The 6,197-nt window shown below is 35.3% G+C and overlaps 1 protein-coding gene across 1 annotated transcript in view; it reads right to left on the minus strand.

Moving 5' to 3' along the window:
* LOC118336335 (mannosyl-oligosaccharide 1,2-alpha-mannosidase IA) overlaps window positions 1-6,197 on the minus strand; it is a 185,451-nt gene that overhangs the window by 102,686 nt on the left and 76,568 nt on the right. The gene's annotated exons all lie outside the window — the stretch shown is intronic.

Consider the following 6,197-nt stretch of genomic DNA (forward strand, 5'->3'; position numbering starts at 1 on the left):
TATGAGTGTTTTATGTCTGTTTGTAGTGTTTATACAACTATTTTGAAAATATTTTGTTTTGTGAAAGGAAGCTATGTTAAAGTATGTTAAAGAAAAGCATATCTTTTTCATTTTTAAGTCCTGTTTTTACTAAGTTGCAGTTTGCACAATAAAAATTGTTTCATTCATTCTGATTCCTTCATATTCCTTTATTTGTGGGGCCAAAAAAACCCTGTAGTTATAAATGCCTCCAGCATATACATAATGGCATTAAATGTTTTTATATTCTATGTACTCCTGACAGTAGAATATCACTATAAACCTATATAAAGGCCTAGTCATGCAGAAAAAATACAAGAAACCACAACAATAAAAAAGTGATATACTGTGAATATTTTCAGAATCTTTATATCTCCCACCATCGTGTTGTTGTTGTTATGGAAATGAGCTCAGATGAAGACAGGCTCATTGGTTCTTTATCTTCGAGTTTCATTGATGTCTTTCCAGTATGGCAAAAGAGCAGTAGTCATATAAGCTGTATTTCCTAATGATTCAGCTGTTATTTTTACATTTTTCCTTTTATAATAAATCAAAGAATGTTTTCTTCATATCGTCATCAAAGAGATGCCATGATGCGTGGACATATGGGCAATGCATATACACTCTTGAAATAAATTGAAAACTAATTCCAGCTGTAGTACACCCTTCACTCAGGTGGCTTTCGACAGTGACGTGTTTACGAAACTCAATTATCTTCAACACAATAAAACAAACATGAAGAAAGTGCGTACCATCCATTCAATCTGTCGAAAAATAGACAGATAGTCCAGGATTTGATTTTTTTCTCTCTGTGGTTTTCACAGTGACACAATGTCATCTCTGTCTCTATTATCAATACTACATGAGACTCCTCGCTCTCCAGAGGTGGGCTCATATAAGCCTGTGAGAAATAGACAACATGAATCCGATTACCTCTGACAAGGCCTCCAGCAGAAAATCCTCTCACCCTAAAAAGCTCATTATAGACACCTCAAAGAATATAGAGCTCTAGCCATTTCTCACACTAAAACAACATCATCCATAAAATACGCATTGTTCAAATAAATGTTAAATGTCTTTCAGATTCAGGACAAGAGCGACTACGGGTCATGGAGCTGAGGTTTGATTACAAGTGAATAATGTGACATCAAACTGTTTTGAAGCTACTGTGCCAGCTTAATTTGGGATTTGGAATTTGTGGCACACCACACATTAAAGCACTGTGTACTGAATAGAATAGAAGAAACGCAATCTGCATCTTTGTTGTTTTCTAGAGTTGTTTTTCTTAATCTAGAGTATGGCATCAAATCTGAGATGGAAACATTTTAAGCAGTGCTTCTTCCATTTAAAAAAACAAATACCAATAATGTATGCAGAAGCAATCTCACAGAATGTGAAAAACAAGCACACAATATGGTTAAAAGGAATAGCACCAATGAATCGTATGGTGAAAATAGGTTCACAGAGGTAATTATTTTCTTCAGAAAGTGTTGAACGAACAAAAATAGTGAAAGTCTGATTGTGTCCAGACAGAACATTCCACCCTGCAGAGTGAAAACCAGGAAGTTTTATTTGAAACTTACTCCATCTTTTATAATGCCAGCATGTCTAGCTCTTCCAGCAGCTTTAAAAACAAAAGAACAAAAGTAATAGGGAAAAGTGTTTGCACAAAATGTGGGATTTGGTAAATGCTAGAACTCTGTGTTTCTCTCCGTCTCTTTTGAAGGATGTTACAGACTGTTTGTCATACTGTCACTGCAGAAATGATCAAATGACATGATGGAACCTGCAAGGGAAGCAGGACTTTATGACCATCATCAAATAAATGTTAGGGAAAGTAGAAAACAGGCAGATGGTATGCTCTAACTGCATGACTGTAGGCAAAGAAAATTTAAAATGACAGCATTAATCAACTTTGTCATGACTCTAAAAGATGCTAAAAGGAAGGATTTAATGCAAGTAATTTCAACTTTCACTAGAAAGCCATCCATTTTTATTGCTATTTAATCTATAAAATGTCACAACAACAACAGAATACAATGCCTATCATTATTTTCCAGAAGTTAAGGTGACAACTTCTGGCTTGTTATGTCTTACTAACAACCTAAAAGTCAAAAGCATTCAGTTTATAATGATAAACAACACAGATAAGCAAAAAGTCATGACATTTGAAAAGCTGTAAACATTTATTTTTTTCACATTTTGCTAAATAAATGATTATAATAAAACTTTTGCACACCTTTGGATCAGGTGCGTAGAGGAAGACCATGAGGCAACAATACAGAACAAAAGACTCTTTATTCCCGTTAATCAGTGGTCAATACTCTTGTTTGTGAATCAAAAAATTGGTTTTGGCCACTGACTGCACTAAATACAATTCTGAAAAAACAAATACAAAAAAACTAATACAAATTATTTAGTAAATTGATTCGGTCCCTGTGGACAAAAGTGGTGTTTCTACAGCCTTGTGTCATTGATTTCAAAGGGAATCCGACTGAATCTGACCTGGTGGCAGATATTAACAATAACTATGTAAAAAGAGACAATTGTTAGGTTATATAGAGCCCTCAGTATAAAATTGAGACTGTTTCATAACCCGTTAAAAACTCCTTGTAGTACGTTTAAGTGACAAATATTTTCATAATAATTTATATCATTTCATGATTAGTAACGTATGACATTTTATCATGGGATAATGCTGAATAATTGCTGGTTTTAACTTCTTGAATGTGATAGTTTGCTGTTTTCCCCTCTTTTATGTTTGGTCATGTTCGGTCTTTAGGTTTAATGAATTAATGGTCAGACGTTACCTTGGGCTCTCATAAATTATTATAGGCATTTCTCACTATTTTTTTATAGATGATTTATCAAAACAACAACTGATTAATCTCTAATGAAAATATTTTTTAGCTGCAGCTCTGGATTGCTATTTTTCACAAAGAATTTCATAACAGAGATACGTCTGTGGTCTTATGATAAGCAGGGTTTCTGCAGGGCTCACCAAGTTAAATTTAAAGACCTTTTTCAAGGCAAATAGAAAGCAATTTAATATATTTTTTACGAACATACCGCCCAATGTTTGAATGCATCGGTGGGAACGATATGGCCTAGAATTATCTATCATTATATCTGTTTTTTTCAGTACTTCCCAGCAGTATATATAACAATAATTCCTAAAATTGTAATCAATCAAAATCAAGCAACCTGGACCAGATAAGCAGGGTAAAAGAGATGGATGTATTAACCAATTGAAAATGATTATTCATTTAGTTTCATTTACGTTTTTGCTGAAATCGAAACTTGCCCATTATGACATGATGAGTTTTCTTTCTACTGCAGCTATCAGTAGTGACAGTGTTTGCAACAGGTCCGATGGTGCTGAGTGAAACTTTACAAAAAAGGATTAAACAGCGTCCTCAATCACATACAAAAACATCTCATAACTAACAGTACTACCTACAGCGGTTAAGAGAGAATATTTAAGACCCTTGAATATTAAATTAAAGATGTTTTAATTTCTTGTATAGTTTATAGAAACTGGATTTGCTTTTTAGGACTTTCAAGACCTGCAGATACCCTGTACAAGGAAAAGCTTTTTTTTTCATGTCAAAATGTGAGCATGAACAAACTCACAAAAGAATATTTGAAGCGGTTTCATTCAGCTGGAGGGAAACAGATATCTGGCATTGTGTTTTCACATCCCTGCTGTTGTGTGCTACAGAGGGTCAAAGTGTGGGAGGACCAGGGTCAAACAGCCGTAGGATTGCTGGTGAACGACCCATCATCACAGCACACAACACACACAGCGCTAATCAATAGCTGTAGCCACAGCCAAGCATTCCACCCCCGATGCTGCTTCTCCAAGAGAGCAGGATGACTGATTTGTTTCCAGGGGCACAAAAAGCAGACACAGACATGATCCGACAGGAAACAGACTCTTCTTTGGTTAAACTAATTGGCTGGTTGTTGGACAGAGGAGGATCAATAACTGAACACAGAGCTAGTGATTAAAATGAATCAGGGATTGACCAGGGATACAATGTGCCAATACTAAGACCGTAGGGTCAGAAGTCATGCACTGCTGATTGTGCTCAAAGGATGGTCACACAACACCAACCAGATCATAAAAGAGAGAGGAAAAGTTACACAAGTGATTACATCTGCGGCATCAACTCAAAAGCTTTTATTAAAATCCCTGAGGAGGAGATGTAATATCCCGGTTTTCATCATATCCAACATAACCGTTCCTGAAACTGCCACAGTATTAATTTTCCTTTCCTCAAGTAAAAATGTTTTGCCCAATTTTTTAAATAATGAATTCAAGGTCACATAAGCTCTTTTTAAATCCCCCAAAACTGTAAATAAAGTGTACTCCTATGAACATCTGTCTACACTCAGGGCTACACAATATGATAAAAAAAACACATATTGCTTTTATTTAGACAGATATGATTCATGATTAGTGGGCATTATCTTTTTGCATCACAATTTTCAGTTTCAGGGATATTTTTTACTGGATATTGCACTTGGCCATACTATAATATTTAGATTAATTATGCAGTAAAGGTCATAAACACTCGAGAGGACACCACAGGAGGGTACAGTTATTTCAGTGTTGGTCCTCTCCATCCTACCTTGATAATCTGCCGTGTCAACATTAAAAGTACAATTTAGGGCTAAATCCTGATCCTTGACCTTGAGTCTTAATGTGACAGTTTTTAAGTACAAAAGCACAAAAAACGTTATCTCTACATGTCCATTAGACTCTGTCAATAGTACATTCTGTAATCACCGCAGGGTTAGAATTAGACTTGCATGAATGATGAAACCTTGGTTATATAACTTGAAGCCGTTTTGTTTGACTAAATGTTCTGCATTGACTTGAAGAACAAGGTGTTTTTAAAATTCAAGGATTACACTTTTTTTGTGTTGGGATCCAAATTTGCGCACAGAACAAAAACTCTCAAATGAATGAGGTTGAGGATCTTGCAGCTTGGATTGTGGAAGCTAGTTGTTAGTTACTTTTTTAGTTAGTTTGAGTTTAAACCACTTTGGTAAATTTAGATATACAATAACCAGCAGCATAGTCACCATGCCACTAGTGAGGCTATTAAAGCCTGTTTTATCTGTCACTGCAAAGATGAGACTTATCCAACAAGGTCCATGTTTAACAGTTTCAAGGGATGACGTAAAAGAAAAGAACGATCTGGCACACAGCCAAGGCTATCTGAACTAACGTTTCTTTGAGGCAATGATGTAAAAAAAAAAGAGAGAGATAAAAAGCAACTTCTAAACCAAAAGAGAAAAACAGAAAGAGAGGGTATAATGAGATGTTGCCGTAGGGAGAGGTCTAAATCTGGAGTTTAGATGAAGAAATAGGTCTTCTGAATGGTAAGGCTGTGCTAATATCCTAATAATCTGACTAATAACTATCCACACTAACCACAAACTAAATAAAATTACTGACATAATCATCAGCATGGGAGGTTTTCCCACATGGTTATTGCCAAAGAGACTTGCTGTAGTTTAGAGTTGACGCGGTGCATCTGCAAAGGAGTTGCTATGGTTATTCTGAAGCTGCAGTTTAATGACACTGGTGGAAAGTGCAGATAAATGTGTTACCAGCTACTATTCAGACAAGCAGAATATATCTATTACTAGTGGAGGTAAACTACTCCCATGAAAAATTACTCAAATAAAGAAATAAAAGTTACCATTTTAAAAACCTACTCATGTAAAAGTAAAAGTACCTGGTTAATAAATTACTCCAAGTACTAGTCACTCTCCATTTTATTACTAATACTTATATTTTAGGGTGTGATTACTACTGCAATTATGAAGCTATACTAAATTGATGTCATTATTTCATATTCAAGATTAATGTTACACATGAGAACACTTTTCCCCCCAGGGATCAATAAAGTATTTCTGATTCTGATTCTGTGATATTAACAAAGCTAACGTTAACTAGCAATCTACATTTTAATCTACAGTATGTGCAACTTACTTCAATGTGCTTGCATAGATCAGAAGAGGAGTTTTTAAAAGTGGAGATCAGTGTTTTTAGGAAGGCACAGCAAGCACTTTACTTTATTAGATTTTGGTATAACAAGTGGCCAGATGTGGCCAAGGACTGCTGCCTTTTGTTCTGGGTTTTGCTCCATCATCATTGCATCATG

This window comes from Morone saxatilis, unplaced genomic scaffold (genome assembly GCF_004916995.1).
Source record: "Morone saxatilis isolate NCDOM2014 unplaced genomic scaffold, NCSU_SB_2.0 Contig24, whole genome shotgun sequence".
Taxonomy (NCBI): Eukaryota; Metazoa; Chordata; class Actinopteri; family Moronidae; genus Morone; species Morone saxatilis.